Source organism: Lutra lutra, chromosome X (assembly GCF_902655055.1).
Source record: "Lutra lutra chromosome X, mLutLut1.2, whole genome shotgun sequence".
Lineage (NCBI taxonomy): Eukaryota > Metazoa > Chordata > Mammalia > Carnivora > Mustelidae > Lutra > Lutra lutra.
The window spans coordinates 85,924,715-85,941,823 of NC_062296.1; the positions used below are offsets into that span (position 1 = coordinate 85,924,715).

The window sequence follows — 17,109 nt, forward strand, 5'->3', positions numbered from 1 at the left end:
TGTAAATTAATTTCAGGGTGCAACCACCCAAGCTAGTATCTATGTGGCTGCCTGTATAAAATTTCTCTCTCAAAATTCTCCAAACCATCTGGCATAAACTACTGTATTGTGACCTGTTAAAATAAGTAACAGCTGTGATAATCCCTCTCGATTTATGGCAAGCTATAAAGCTTTGCATATACTGGCAATGCATATAAAATAATAAATAAAACCATTATCATTCTGTGCTGTCTTGGTGGGAATTATGATGATTTAGCCAAAATGGAGCCCCATGGAATGCATCAGAGGAGAAGCAGAGGTTTTGCCCAATCTGGCCCCCTCTACCCCCCAAAGAACAACTTCACTACTTAGAGCTCTGAGGTAAGTTTGAAAACCTTCTCCACTGTAAATGTGTCCTTTCTGAGAGAACATTATTCCCATCCATTGCTGCCCAACTTGTATTATTTCAACACTTGCTTTTCTGGTGGTGAATTTCCAAAATTCCACAATATATCCAGACTATAAAGAAAACATCTTTTTTGGTTTTTTTGCACAACTTGAAGATGTGAATAATTTGCAGCCCCCAAACTAAGAATCATCTTGGGATTGTTAACTGTAAGCTTATGTTTTTGCAAACACTGCCAAGATCCCAGGTTGCAAAAGACTGTATTTAAGTCATCTTTCAAAGATACGCTGTACGTGGAAAAAGAAAAGCCAGTATCTGGCAGGAAAAGCGATCGGGCAGCTTTGATTCTGTGTTGAAGAGAGTTACTATGGCCACTGCACATGAATTTCAAAAAATTAAGGAGACAGGGACAGAAACTAACATGACGTGGCTGTTTACTACGTGCCAGGCTTTACACCATCATCTCATCTAATCCTCGCAACAGCCGGTATTGTTTCTGTTTTATGGTTGAGGACATCGATGCGTAGAGAGGTTCAGTTACGTGCCCAAGGCCATCCTGTTAACAAGTTGGGGAGATGGGAGTTTGAACTCAGGTGTCTGTCTGATTTGGAGGCTCACGCTCTCTCTGCCTCATCACATTATCTTGTGGACAGCTATTTGCAACCTTTTTCTGCATGACCACACGGTAGGTTGATAGATAGCATATACATGGCTTGCTCACTGTCCTGGCCAGCAACAATTACCTCCTCTTTGTTTCCCACTTACAAAGTCTACTTGAATGCAAGTGAGAATCAGCTTATTAGTGGAAGAACTCCAGATCTCTTTTAATTTATATATTTACAAAAGGTGCAAATAAGGAGGTGCGGTTCTTATGGTAGATTTCAAAAACAGCCTCGGCACTTATTAGCTCTTCCCATCAAGAGGTGGAGTCTGTTTCTCTACCTGGAATCTGAGCAGGCCTTATGGCTTGGTTTGGCCCACTGAATGTGCTAGAAGTGACACTGTCCGTGTCCTGAGCCTGGGCCTCAAAAAGCCTTGCAACTTCTACATTTGCTGATCTTGGTGCCTACCCATGCTTACTGCCACTCTGCCAAGAAGCCTAGGCCAGCCTGTTGGGTGATGAGGTACACACGGCCAGCTGCTCCCCTGACTGTGGCCCACAGCTTGCTAACTACCAGACATGTGAACGAGGCCACCCTAGGCCATCCAGCCCCAGATGAATGACAACAGACAAAAAACAAGCCCTGCGGAGTTCAACTGAGCCAGCCCAGAGCAGCAGACTCTCCTATTTATTTTTAAGCCATTAAATATTGGGGTGATTTGTTACACAGAAAAGGTTAACTAAGGAAGTTACTTAAAAGAAATTTCTAGCCACCTGTAAAAACAAATAGTACTGGTTGAGAATTGTTGGTTTGAACACAAATTCCATAAACTCAAGTGAATTTAAGTAAAAACAAAATAAGTCCTTTTTGATGGCTCCAAAGATTGTCATAGCTCGAAGTCGTGTTCACATCATCTCAGTTACGCCTCATGAAAGCGCCAGTTCAGGGAGGCTTCCTACAGACAGCCTTCAGTCCCAGAAGCCCACCTTCCCATCTCCAGTCCTGGACTTTTCGGGCTGATATGGAGTCAATCATGTGGTTTTGGGAAAAGAATCACCAAGGTCAGTGGTCCAGAGCCACCCTCAAGAGACAATCAGTAGATGGAAGGCAGAGAAGGATAGATGATGTGCGCAAAGACTATAAATGCCAACGCATAACCCCAGAACCCCTCCAGGAGATGGAAGAGTAATGCTGTGGCAGAAAAAGAACTACCATGATGTTAGCACGTGGCATCAGTTACATGATAGTCAACAACAGCGGCCATGCTGTCCAAAGAAGATAGGGCATCCACAAGCTACAGCTGGGACGGGGAAAGAGATGTCCACCCTTCTCTTCCTGCACACTTGGGGAAACTTAGAGATGGATGGAAACCCTCAAAAGGAAGAAAGGAATAATTACAAACTAAATTAGGGCCAAATTGAACTATCTGAGAAAGAAAGAAATAATGGTCCTCAACCTTGGCTGTACGTTGCAGTTTCAACAGAATGAAATCAACTCCTGCACTCTCCTTAATCACCACATTAATTACTAACTTTATTTAATAGGAAAAAAATGTTCAGCATTTGGAATTCTCACCAGTTTCAACAAAAAGCTGTTTCTTTTGAAGAAAAGGCTGGTGAGTAACGATTAGTTCATTGTTCGGCTCTTTGTGCATGTGTATGCTTGGGCTTTTTTTTTTTTTTTTCTTATTTTCTTAGTAAATCTGGGAACCTTTGAACTTTGAATAATTTCTTTCCTCTCTCAGTGCCCTCTAGTTATACAAACACAAAAAATAATTACAGGGGCAGTATTTACATCTATACATCTATGGTTTTTTTCATTTGGTATTTACACTGCTGCTGAGTGAACGAATTTAGTTCATTTTACTTCTTGGGAAAAATGTATGTAATGAAAGGGGGTCCATTTTAGTTGACTCTGGCAAGGTTTTATAAGGAACATATAAAGGAGAAGGAGAGAGAAAGAAACCTTCTTTGTAGTCCTGAGAAAATATGCTGGTCTGTACCCTAAACAGTTTTTCTACATTTGTGGTTAAACACGTACTCATTATGTTTCAGAAAGGGGGATGTTTTACTGAAAGACTGTATGAGTTTAAAAAAAACCCTCTCTACACCAGTGTTTGTAGTTTCTCCCAGTTCAGGCTCTGAACTCGCTTTCCAACAGTTTTTCCCAATCTGAGAATGTGCTCAAGACACTGGATTCAGGCTCTAGGCTGGGACTTCCCTAAGTCGCCCTCCAGGTAGAATCAGAACCAAAACTTCTAGATCAGAGCAGATATAAAAATAATATTACATGCCTGATCAGGAGGGAAGATTTCTTCACTTAAGGGTGGGGTGAAAGGGAACAAAAAGAAAAGCGACCAAGTGGGGAGAATCAGTGCCCCTCACCCCCCTCGCCCGTGCAGGCACCCCACTACAGAAGCCAGGTAGAGACTCGACCCTTCATATCAGAAGCCCTCCAACCATGTTTTACCACTTGGAGTGTGATGTGGAGGAGAACTGAGGCCTGGTTTAGCCTATTCTTGAAGGGTTTGGTTTTCGAGTAATTAATTTCTAAAAGAAGGAAGGGGAAGCAGTGGGAGTTTTCCGAAGAATAATTTCATAATAAATAGGTCATGTGTAGAAAGTTGCTTTGCACATAGGAGCTCCTTTACTCATAAATATTTCTTTTGGTCCCCCAAGTTTTTACTTAAGTTCCAGCTAGTTGATATACAGGGCGATATTGGTTTCAGGTGGATAATACAGTAATTCCGCACTTCCACATGTCACCCAGTGCTCACCCCAAGTGCTCTCCTTCCTCCCCATCACCTGTCTCCCCCAACATCCACCCACCTCCCCTCTGGTAACCAGCAGTTTGTTCTCTAGACTTAAGTCTGTTTCTTGGTTTGTCTCTCTTTGTCCCTGCCATGTTCATCTGTTTTGTTTCTTAAATTCCACAGGTGAGTGAAATCATACAGTATTTGTCTTTTCTCTGCCTGATTTATTTATTTTTTTTTAAAGATTTTATTTATTTATTTGACAGAGAGAGATCACAAGTAGACGGAGAGGCAGACAGAGAGAGAGAGGGAAGCAAGCTCCCTGCTGAGCAGAGAGCCCGATGCGGGACTCGATCCCAGGACCCTGAGATCATGACCTGAACCGAAGGCAGCGGCTTAACCCACTGAGCCACCCAGGCACCCTGCCTGATTTATTTCACTTAGCGTCCATCCATGGTGCTGCAAGTGGCAAGATTTCATTCTTTTGATGGTCGAGTAATAGTCCATTGTATAGATACATGACATCTTTATCCATTCATCTATCGATGGACATCTGGGCTCTCTCCATAGTTTGGCTGTTGTAGATATTGCTGCTATAAACATCGGGGTGCATGTGGCCCTTCAAATCTGCACTTTTGTATCCTTTGGGTAAATACCTAGTAGTGCAATTACTGGGGCATAGGGCAGTTCTATTTTTAACTTTTTGAGGAACCGCCATACTGTTTTCCAGGGTGCCTCACCAGTTTGCGTTCCCACCAACGGTGTAAGAGGATTCCCCTCACAAATATTTCTTAAGATTTTTTTAAATGGAGAGACAACAGATAGTTCAGGTGTTCATTTGTCTCAGAGAGGGGGCAGTTTTAGGATCATAGAGATGCAGATGTCAGAAGGATTTGTAAGAATGATTTTTTCTGGCTTCCTGGGAAGGTTATTACACATCCAAGGTGGCCTGATGCTGTTGCTGCTGGGAGAACCCTGGGAGACCTCAGGGAAAGACCACTCTGAGGTCATCCCAGCCCACTCCAGTGATTCTGGGATGTCGCTTTGTGCCTCTGGCTTTTAGACTTCCCTCCCCCCTCCCTCTGACTGTGGGCTCTGAGCCATAATACTGAAGCTGCCAGATGTGGGGATCTGATGTGCGAATACAGTCCGTCCTCAGCCCTGGACTGTCCTAGAATTCATTCCTAAGTTTTTCTTCTTAATTCGGGACACATATTCCCATGGAAAAGCTGTTACAAATGACATTTAGAGTTCCTTCCAAGTTTGTCCTTTAGGACTTATTTCCTCCATAATAGTGTGGGGTAGATACGCATTTGCAGCAAAGAGAGTAGGAAACAATACTGGTATCATGATAGTAAATTAATGTTAACATAACTCAAGAAGACGGTTTTAAAAATTCATCTTAAGTGCCGGTGCCCAATGAAACGTAAGACTAACTAGAGAAAGAGCAGTCAGCTGACAGAGACCTTGGGGTCTACAACTGGAGTATCTATTTCTGAGGATTAATGACACTGGTTCTTTAAGACCAGTACCACTAGAAAGAGTCACTCATTCCAAAAAATAGTATTTTTTGAGTACCTAAAATCCTCTAGGCAATATGGTAGCAGAGATGAAAGGCCTAGTCCCTACTCTGAAGGAGCCCATACAATGGCCAACTAAAAAGATACTACATCACATACGTGGTTTTCAGAGCGGCTCACATATCCTCCGGACACATGCTGTGTTGTACCTGGCGGTTCAGGGAGCCACAGGGCAGATATTGGGGGAGCTTTCTGGACCACTAGTTTTACTCACTGAGGGTAGATTATGTTATATTAAATAATGTAGAGAACTGTGCTAATTTTATAGGAATGTTTAGGTTGACGCACATGACTGTAAAGAAATCTTGAGGTCTATAGAAGGCTGTTTTGGGCCATAACCAACTGTACCACGCCCTCCTTCTCCACCCTTTGGCTCAGATCCCCTCAGGGGTACTAGTTCATCCTCTGCCCTTGGAAGTACCACTGATATATGGGCGTGCACAACCTGGGGGCTACGCAAAGGGAGGAGTCTGAATCACCTTGGGTGATGTCCGGAAAGGCTTCCCAAGGAAGGTGATGCTTAAGTCCAGGCTTCCAGTCCAACCAGGAGTGGGCCAGAAGACACACGACATAAAAAGTGTTCTAGAGAGAGGGTAGGGTGCACAGGCCTCGAATTGTGTAAGAGGGCCTGGTGTGATGAGAAAATGCAAGCAATCTGGTGAGATTGGAACACCAGGCTGATGCGGGGAATTTCAGAGACGCAGGCATTATCATGTCAAAGCACAAGAAAGGCTGATGAGTCCAGGACATCTCTGTTCTAGCCAACAGGTGGCGCTGTTGGCCCCGTGCAGCTTGGTGGCTACCCAGACCAAGTGGCCTTGGGAAACCCCGGAAAGCAGATGGCCAAGTGTAGAAGGGAGACGTTTAGAAATAGGATTCTCTAACTCCAGGAAGAGCTGTGATCGTATCTGCTACTGTTACTTTGCTCAGGAACTCTGAGTGACATCACATATAACCCTTGCAAGCACCTTCAGCAGCAGGATGCTGAGATTCAGAAATGAGAGGACAAACAGTCCTTCCCCCGCGCTGGGAAACATCATCTCTTCCCGCTGAACTGCCCGGACATCCAAGCAACGAGGTGGGCAAATCTGCACTGTCACCTCGTGACCTGCCACGCCCTCTGGTTCTGGCCACTCCATCACCTTTCATGACATCAGAAGACATTTATGACCCTCTCCTAGGAAATGAATATTTGAACAACATATCATTGACAAACAATGCTGAGTAATAAATATATCAGTGACAGGCAGTCAAGTTAATTAGCAGAAAGTTCCAGAGTCATTATTGGGAACTGAAAGAGAAAGGAAAAGGCCTTACCTCCCACCCCCCACTCCATTTTCTCAAGACCTAGGACACTATTGGTTCTGTCCCTCGTCTGACACCTCTTTTGAGCTCATATTTTGGCAGGGGGGTATCTCCACTGATCGGTTTTTGCTCCCTCAAATCAAAACTAAGTTCCCTTCTGCTTTGGCTGATCTGAGCAGAGACTGCAGCAGAGGCTGCAGCACGTCTTTTAACATTTAGCCTGTACACCGGCCTCAGAGCACCCCCCTGCATTGCGTCTGGGGTCATCATTTTCAAACCGCTGCAGGCAGAATCACCTGGAAGTAAACAGCCTGGGGTTTGGAATCAGACAGACCTGGGTCCACATCCGGCCTCAGCAACACCTGAGCTATAAGCCTGGGCAAGTTATGTCACTACTCTAAGCCTCATTTTCCTCATCTATGATACAAACACAGAGCTGTGCCTGCCTCAGAGGGTCGCATTGGGGATCAGCTATGACAGACTCATTAGCATAGTCCTGCTGAGCACATAATAAGGGGTCATTAAATGACTTTTCATATTAGCATCCTGGTCTTCCCCAACCGCCGGGCCTAAAATCTCCTCAGCCCCAACTGTCCGTGGACAAGCTCCTCTCAAACACGTAATACTAATCGTTTATGACACAAAACGACTTGGCCTTACATGTTAACTGTCACACTTTAGAAGAAGTAAGTCCCATTGCTTCTTTCCGGAAACACCTTTCCTTTGTGAACTGCAGGAAACCACTGGAGGATAAACAGATGCGAAGGAAAAAAAATACCCTGAGTGACTATTTTTTGAAGCTGCTAAAATAAGTTATTGGAAACAGGGACCCAAGAGAGATGGTAGCATAAGCTATTGGTTTTGTATTTACACCTTCACTCAAATAGCCACCCACCACTGAAATTATCAGCCAGTGCGTGAGACGCTACACTGAGACACGGAGGAGGGTTGAAAACATCTTTTGATACTTGGTTGAGTCTGCTTTCATTTTGCCGGAGGTGAACGGATATTAACCAAAATATGTCAACACATGAGAGATGAGAACCGGCCTCGGAAAAACTGGGCTAAGAGCAGAGGGAACAGGGTTTTACTACCAGTGACGGAAGGCATCCCTTGCCTCCAACACCGCCTCCTAATGATGACGATGGCGATGAGGACAAGGGCGGTGGCACACGCTGACTCAGGGCCTATCCTGTGTCAAGCACCCCCTGCCCCCCACTGTAGTTACCATTCAGCCTTCACAACAGGCCTAGGAGATTTTGCAGAACAAAGTGCAGCTTAGAGAGGTAAAACCCCAGAATGCTTCTGGCTACCAAATTCCTCCCTATCCATCAAAGCCTAGCTCAGATCTCACCTCTTCCAGGAAGCTTCCTTCCTTTCCCTCTTCACCTTCCCCATCCCCCATTCAGTTTTTCTTTGACTGTTTTGAACTCTGGTTTCCTTTCCTTCCTTCCCTCCCGCCCTTCCTCCCTCCCTCCCTCCCTCCTTTCCTTTTTTCTAGACAGCTGGAGATGTAGTCACACACATTAGGTTGGGTCTCTGGATGCAGCTCTAATACCTTAAAGGTAGGGAAAGTCTTCAGTTTTGACCCCAAAACATGGCAGGATGCAGAGAGATTCTGTACCCCTAGAATCTGATCTGGGCCTAGACTTCTATTAAATTGCAATGAATTGGATTTGGGGGTTTTCCCACGTTTCAGATTTCATAGTTATTTTCTACTTGATACTCTGGACCAAGGGCAGAGAAATGTCACTGTCCTAGAGAGAGCTCCATGCACAAGAATGTTGGGGAATAGGAAGTCATTTTTTTTGCCACTGAATTCAAAAGCGTCCCTTCTTATAGGAATCAAGGATATATCTTATCTCCCAGCTATTCCTTCTGAGTCCATCAGTGGCTGGGCCTGCCACCCTCCTATAAAAGGAGAGTAGACAAAGAGAAGCAGAATGCGATTTGGCGGCAAAGAACATTTTTCCCCGGCAGAAAATGGAGTGACTTTTAGCTTATCTGCTGTCACCTTGTTAATGTGATCATTGTTCTTCAAAATAAAATCTCTTCTTACCCATGATGTGTTTCGTGTGAAAACATTTTTTTAAAAGCAGCAACTAAATGCCAAGAAAAGAGGAGCAGAGAGGGGAAAATGAAAGGCTAATCAAGAGAAGCTACAAATCAACTTCTTTGCAAGCAAAAGTACTCAACATACAATTATCTTAATTCTCCCAGGTGGCCATTTTGCTTGCTTTCCAAGGTAGGTGTGGAACGTACTAGAAACCTGTGACTCCCTTCATTACCCCGGCTTTCAGAGCAGGAGCTACAGGGCTGCGTCAGTTGGGATGAGTAATTTATCGTCCATTTAAGCCACGGGCTCTGTGGCTGTTGATGTGTGCCCCTGGCCTGTTCTCAAGCACATCCTTATTTCAAAATTAATCATCCAGCTCTAACTTGCTGGTGAAGGTTTCCGGGGATAAAAACTTAGATGGAAGAGGGAACCTAGTTGTTAATGGCCAAATGCCATCCAGGGCTAGCATAACACGAAGACAAGGCAGTGAGAGAAGAGTGATTAACTACTCTCTCTTGAAGAAAATATCAAAACTTCCTCTTTGCTCCATCGTGGGGTGGGCGCAAGAAAGGGGCAGAGATAACATTCCTAAGAGGCCTTCATTCTTCAAAGCTGGGGAAACATTGGCATCTTTCCCCTTATTGACATTTGGCCTCTGGATGCTGAAGAACCAGTTCTGTGTTTCAGTGGCGAGAGGATATAGCTGAGATGAATTCCCTTCTGCCTCTCCTTTTTGCCATTTTGGGAAACCAGTGGTTGTCACCACACTCAAGGACAAGGAGTTACAGCCACACACAAAGCCAGCACCCTCCAGGAGAGTGGAGTTTCTAAGTATTCCTGCTGACCCAAAAAGAGGGAACCAGGGGCAAGGGAGCCATGCCACCCAACAGAACATTCAGAAGCACGGACAGAATTTAGAGAAGACTAGAAAACTCTGCCTAGGACACAGACAAGTAATTTCCATCCAAGTTGACATACAGAGAGGTTGCGTAGGATAGAGAGAGTGTGAGCAGCAGACTATAGTGGTTTATAGCTTTGGGCAGCCTTATCCCTTCCGGATCTTATTCTCTTTGGCTCCCCACCCCTTGACTTAGAGGTTAGAATCAATCCAAAGCAAATCGTCTTTATTTTTATGCAAAATATTGGCTCTATCAAAGATGTTTCCCTTGGTTTTAGAGACCAAATACTTTCTTCTTTTTTCTTTAGTTTTAAAGATCAGCAGAGTGAGCTCATTCTATCGTGTTCTAAAAAATAGAACAAAATAAGACCAAAGGAAAAAACTCCACAAACAAAAATCCACCCCAAACTTGATACACCTTAACTTCTTTACCCGGTCAGTCCAAAGTGCCCTCCATCAACCTCACTTGGCTGGCCATACCACCCCAGGAGGGAGAGTTGGTCCCTCCTTCCTGCCTATGGGCCCCGAGGTACTATGCCCAGCCTTTCTGGTACTCACAAAGCATTATCCTCCCGACTTGCAAGTCCCCAGGGGCAGACACCTGCAACTCAGCCCGGTACCCAGCAGAGATGCCACTTGGTCAAGCTCAGCTCCCCAGAGGATGTCTCCTTCAAGGACAAGACCAGTAGTCGAGGCTCTGCGGAATGGGAAGTAACCCAGTTGGGTAGCTGGGAAAGAGGCCAGGTCTGGGACAGAACAGTTCAAATATTCTACTGAGGAACACTCCACAAGAGACAGGGACTAAGAAACTTCAGAGGAATTTTTCAACTGTGAATTTTTGTGTTGTGCCGAGTTTTTTCCTGGCTCGTCTCAGCCTGCTCAATCCAGTGTAACACTTGGCTGCATGCCCTCCCCTAGGTACACTGTTGGTATTTTCCCGTCCCATCTGCTAGTGCCTCTGGAGGACATCAGGATGAGAGGGTTGATCCAGAAAGGACACCCACTGTCCTGGCCCTCTGCCCAAGACATGCAAATGGAGAACAGCTTCCCAGCCACAAAGTTTTGCCTGTGCCAAAGGCATATTATTCTAAATATGATGCTTTTTCATAGCTACTATGGACTGAGCAGCTACTAAGTGCACATGCTAAGTCCCCTGCCTACATTCTTTCATTTCATCCTCACTTAGGGAAGACGAAAGGCAGATATCACCATCTCTACTTTAGAAATAGGGAAGTTGCAATCACGTAACTGACAAATGGCAGATTAAGGATTCAAACCCAGACCTGGCAGACACCAAAGCCCATTTTCCCCACACCCTGCTGCCTCTCCAAAACCTAACTCTCTCGAGGATAAAACTCCTACCGAGAACCCTGCATGGTAAAAACGATGGAAATTACCAAAGCTGTATTCCTGAGGTAAAGTTATAGCTCTTGGTTTTCAGACCTGTCTTTTAAGCTAAGCATTCAACTTAAGAAATAGAAGTTTAAAATCTCAAGTAAATGAACGCATAATCTGATAAATTAATTAAAGATAATAAACACACAAAAAATGGACAAAACAGATTCTGCGGTAAGACGGTGGCAGCCCACACCTTGTTCCCTCTGAATGCGGAGTTCCCGGGAATGAATTAAGAGCCCTGAGCTGATATTCACACTGATAGGAAAGTTTTGCTTCTGGGGACGCCTGGCTGGCTCAGTCAGTAGAGCACATGACTCTTGATCTCAGAGTCATGAGTTCAAGCCCCATGTTGGGCATGGAGCCTACTTTAAAAAAAAAAAAAAGAAAAAGAAGAAGAAGAAGAAAGTATTGCTTCTGGGAAATACAAATGCCCAGAGGTCTGGGCGTACACAGTGGCAGTAGCTGCTGAGTGCCCGGCCTCTGACTGTGGACTGGCTTAAGGGTATGGGCCCTGGGAACTTTGCCAGATCAGAGTAAACGGCTCTCAAAGCTGCCCAAGGCCCCAGGACACCGCAGACTGACGGCGACAGGAGCCTGAAGCTCCAGTCCCATGCTCCATGTTTCCTGAAGACCACCACGCTGTCCCTTTTAAGCGTCCCCACATCCAGTCTATCAGCTATAACATCAAATGTTTTTGGTGCAAGGCTGTGCCTGTCTCCAAGTTGGGAAGATTCAGCAGGGGCTGAGGAGAAAAGAAAGCAGAGAGTTTTCTGTTTCCCTGAGTTATTCCTATGCTTATAAGGCAATCGTATGAAACGATTGTTCCATGGCTTTAAATCTAGTAAATAAAATTCCCTTTGAGACTCTGGTTTGAAAGATGGTGAGGATCAGAGTAACTACTTTGTTTATGTAATAAACACACACCCCAAACTGTAACATTTTTATAATGAAACCTGGTGTAATAACATTTGTGTTGAGGCAAAAAGCAGTCATTTTCCCCTCTGTGTTTATTGTGCTGAATGCCAACCGCACGCCGTGCCAGCAGCTTCGAGAAGGTCAAGCCCTCTGCCGTGGAGCTCCTGTATCCTTCCTGCCTTCCCCCTCCCTGGCCTGCCAGCCATCCTCCTGCCTTGGATCTCCAACTCTCCCAGGTAAACTGGGTCAAGCTTTTCCAAAGGCCGTCTCCCCATCTTCCTCCTTAAGCTCCAACTGGAAACTTCCGGCCAGCACCTGGAGGGGCTTTATTTCTTTGGGATTCTTTCTGATTACTTGGCCCTTCAGGCCCGGTGACCACCACCTGGCTGTTGGACACTGTCCCCCGGATCCAGCGATCCTTCCGCGAGTGCGTGAACTTAGGTCCCTCACGGTCTCATTCAGTCTCCTGAGGGCCACTGGGGGTCCGAGCGGGAGCAGCGTTCTTACTTGTTACCGAAGGCAGGGACTCTCACCCCTGGCCGCACGCTGGTCTCCCTGGGGTGCTTTTCCAAAACCGCACTGATGCCCAGGTCTGTCCGCGAAGATTCTGACTTAAGTGGTCGGAGGCACAGCCTGCCCATCCCGCAATGTATGATTCGGCATTAGTGGACATGCTGCTGGGGATCTGGCGGTCACCTTGCCCACCCCCGAACCTGCGTGCCACGGCATGCTGACGTCACTGACGGACATTCAGGGCCACGCATCAGAAGGGGCCTGGTCCTCGGGCATGAACCCTTCCTCTCCTAAGGGGTCTGCGGTAACAAAGGAGGCACAAACCAGTGCTGCCCCATCACCACACCTGCAAAAGCAACTCAAAGGGAGGCTTCCCCCACGGCAGGGTGGGACGACGCTGTCAGTGGGCTGGGCTGCCGCGGCTTAGGCCAGCGCTTGGGCCCTGGAGCACGGCCACCGGCTGCGGCCGTCTCCGCAGAGACAGTGGAGGCAGATGTACAAGAAGCTGGCTTAGCTGGCACAGGACAGCGGCAGGCTTCCACACTCACGCTGCCCGCCGCCCCAGGGAGCGGAGGTGGAGTTTATCGAGAACTGTAAGGAAGCCACTGTCCCTGATGTTCGGGAGCCTGAGTCACTCTGCGACGGCTAACCCCAGCGCAGGACTGCAAAGACTTCGAGACTTTTCAAACAGGGGCCAATGTGTGGCTGACCTTGTGCGGTAGAGGCTCGCAAATGGTTTAAGGCCACATCAGATGGAAAGGAAGCTGGAAATCGGAGAATCTGACTCTGAAGACCCCCAGTTCGGGGCTGCCTGGGGGCCAGAGGGACATAAATACATCTCCCTGTGGACTCTCAGGACGAGGGCAGGACACTGAGGAATTCCCAGCAGACAGAGGGGGCGGGGCGCCCGCGGAGGAGAAAGGGACAAGCAGGCCTCTTCCCAGCCACCCCAGGCCAGAGCCTGAGAACCCTGTCCTGGGCCATCCCCCTGCCCCCCACCTGCCCTGGGCTCCCCTCTGCGCCCTCTGGGAAGACATGCAAGTGTCGGAGTGGAAGAAGAGGAGAGAGAGAGGCCTGTGGTCTGTCTTAAGCGATCCAACACCTCAGAAGGAGCACCAACTTGCAAACTTGGCCAGCCAGAATGAACTACCAAAGTCCCCAAGCTCAGGAGTCGCTGAGCCCCAAATGTCAAGGTCAGCCCTGAGGGTCAGGGCCTCCCTTCCTCACCTCTGCTCCGATGGAAGGGTTCCCTTTCTTCAGAAAGCACACTCCTCATTCCGCTCGCCACTGGGCCTGGCTTCTCCCAGTTCCCTCCCCCTCCTCTTGCCCAAATACCTGCATTCTTGGGCAGGCAGTGGGGGACAGGCATGCTTGGATTCCCGCTCTGCTTCTTAAGGACGGGCCTTTTCTTTCATCCAAAGCCCTCCCGGAGCCCCGAGCCCCGATAGCTGAAAGCTGATCTGCTGAAGTCGGCAGGCAGAGCAGGGGCGGGGGGCGGGAGGGCTCGAGAGGGCGACCTTCGGCGAGGAGGGTGGCAGATTTTCACATAACATCTGCGCTGCCTCCGGGACTCCCCCCTGGAGGGGGAGATGGTCTCACCCAAGTTCGGGGCCAGCTGCTAATCCCTAGGGGCTCACCGGAATGAATGGCAAATCAGGACTCCAGGGTAGCCTCAGACCCACCCTGTCTCCAGAGGAGGGGCTTAGAGCACTTTCTTTCCCAGCCCCGAGAGCTCGGAATGCCCTGGTACTTTCCTGGGGCCTCTCTGCTCCGAGTGCAGGAGGCCAGGGGGTCAGCAGCGTCCCCGGCACCTGGGAGCTTGTTAGAAATGCAGAATCTCGGGCCCCATGGGTTTGAGAAGCTCTGCCAAGTGCCCGGGGGCTACGGAAACCATGAGCCTGAGACAGGAAGCCGGACCCATACCACAGTCTGGGGAAGCCACAGCCGCCCAGCCCCCATGCCAAGGGTCTGGGCAGGAGGAGGAGGACATACATCCCTTCTCCACCAGAAGGAGTACAGACACCCCACACCGCCACCGCCGGCAGCCCCGCCTGGCCACCCGTTCCCCGCACCGGGCTGGGGCCGGTTCACTCGGCAGTGAAATTTTAGGTCAGTGCGAGGGTGAGCTGTTCAACACGCCTGCAAATATTTGCACACACACTGAAGGAGGGGCGGGGGGCAGGCCACAATTGGAGTTTGCTCTTTTCAGGTTGCAAATCAATTTCTGGTCCCCTCCCACCCCAACGCACACACCACCTGTGTCAACACGTCGGGCCGCTGGCTGCCAGGAACAACAGTCAAGTCCACGGCACGGATCCTTGAGCGCCTTCACAGACAGCAGCCGTTCTGGAGCCTGTTCAGACCATCCCCTTGGCAGGAAGGGGAGAAGTCAGGGATGGCCACAGCTCTTGGTGCTTCGTGCCATCATGGCACACGCTTCACCTCCCCCCTGAACCCAGCAACGAATTCATGTGCCAGAGCTGGCAGGGCGGAGACAAGGAAAGAAGACAAACCCATGGAAAGTCAGAGAAGAGCTTGGCTTTCCAGTCCAGAGAGAACGCCTGACATAACCCCCAGTGAGAAGAAGACCCTCTGAGAAGCCAGAAGGTCGCCTCCCTGCACCGTGCCCTGGGACCCCCACTCCTCAGTCATGAGAGCAAGAGCCAGGACAGGTGACTTCGTGTCTGGAGAGCAAGAGAATGGCGCGGCCGTTCTGGGATACAAGAAGCCAGTCCGGATCAACACGGAGTCTGGCTGGAACCTTGGAGAAGCGACCCAGACAGAGTTTGCAGCCATGCAAGCATCTGTCAGTGGCCTCCGTGGGCAGCAGGGCCACCGCCTCCAATACAGCGAATTGCAGAGTTCCTGCCCCCACCCCTTGCCTCCGCCACGCAGAGGGGAGGCCCCGAACTCGGCGGGCCAGAGAGAAGGTGCGGGGCCAGCCGGCCAGGGAGGAAGACCGAGCAGACAGAAAGCAAACAGGGTGGCCCGGGCTCTCCTGGGATTTGTGTGGGCTCTCAAAAGCAATCATGGTGGGCTTCTGAGCAGAAAACCAAGGGAAAACAGTACTTAAAAATCTTCTTTGGAGCCCTGGTCTTGCCTCAAACAACAATCACTCATAAAAAGACTCTCACGAATGGAAGGAAATGATGCCATTGTTTTATTTTCTATGGGAAGTCATAATAGTTTTTAAAAGGTTAATCTCCTTCTCAGCCCTGTTTTTTCCCTTCCAGTGACCCCAAGCTGAAAAGGAAAAATATTTGCACTCGGTGTTTAAAAACCACAGTGAATTAGCTTTTGTTGTTCATGGCAAAGCCACTATTTAGCTGCCCAGAATCAAACCAGATGTCAAGGAAGAGAGAAGGCCCTGCAGCCTGAGAACTTGCCTTTCACCCTTCCAGAAGGGCCGAGGAGAAGGCCGGGCTGAGAAGACAAAATGGAGGGAGCTCGCTGGTCAGCGAACCTGAGAGGTGGTTCCGACGCAAGTGCCGCGGCTCTTTGTGGGGTGTTGTGTGTGGCAATGAGCGTGCCACGGCCTTGGGACCCCAGATGCCTGATGCCTCTTGGCTTCCGGAAGTTTCCTCTGTGGACACAAGGGCCAGCAGCACAATTCCCACTATTCCCACTAGACCAAGGTGAGCAGTAGAGACGTACAGAGGGGAGGATAGGGAGCCAGAAAAAAACAACACAAAGGAGATCAGCAGGACTTGCTGGAACACTAAATCTATCAGAGAAAGCATTTAAGAAAGAAGGATGGAGGGAAGGAAGGAAGGAAGGAAGGATGGAAGAAAAGAGAAAGAAAGGAAGAAAAGGGAGGGAAGAAGGAAGGAAGGAAGGAAGGAAGGAAGGAAGGAGGAAGAAAGAAACTCTAAAAGAGTAGGTTTTCTTTCTGTGGCCTTCCAGGGAAGTATGAGGAATAGATTATTAGTCAGTCTTGTTTTTCTTTAGCATACCACCCACCACAAGTCACAGCTTAAATTAGGCAAAAAAAAAAAAAAAAAAAAAAAAGGACACCATTTCCCCAGATGTGATCATGCGCCCATGGCTGTGCTATGTAGCATCTCATTTAATCCTTACCATAACCCTGCTGTGCATTCCGTTTTATTATCCCCATTGTACAGATGAGGAAACCAAGGCTGAGAGGCTTAAGGAACTTGACCAAGATCACAGAGCTATTAAGCTGGCAGAAGTCTTTGTTTTTATCACCGATGAGGCCCAGGGGACGAGATCAGTGCCCGGCACAAAGCAGCTGCTCCGTAAATATTTACTGAATGAAGAAAGCAGGGAAGGGCTTTGGGGGCACTGGTGCTGAGCTTTGAAGCATGGTTAGGATTTATGCAAAGATAATGGTCAAGGCACACCAGAAAGAAAATAGGAAATGGACAAAGGCACCTCTAAGGAAACAAAAATGTTTCACAAGATGGCAAAAATGGGCAGGAGGAAATAGCAGTTAAGGACACTCATGTCAGAGAGACTCCGGTCCTACCATGGTTCTGCCGCCTTAGGTTGCGTGAACACGGCCAAGTGACTTGGTCTCTCAGTGCTTTATTTTCCTTATCTGCAAAATGGTGATGAGACTATTACCTGCTGTGGCAGCAACTGTTAATTTCCTATCAAACCTTCCATGTTCACCTTGTCTTTCATATTGGTAACACCTTGGTTTTTTAAAATTGGGTCCACGGCCATACAACCAAAAGGGCTACAT

At 48.0% G+C, this 17,109-nt stretch overlaps 1 protein-coding gene across 1 annotated transcript in view; it reads right to left on the reverse strand.

The window, feature by feature from the left end:
* Nucleotides 1–17,109, reverse strand: part of NHS (NHS actin remodeling regulator) — a 337,315-nt gene that overhangs the window by 91,604 nt on the left and 228,602 nt on the right. The window lies entirely within an intron of this gene.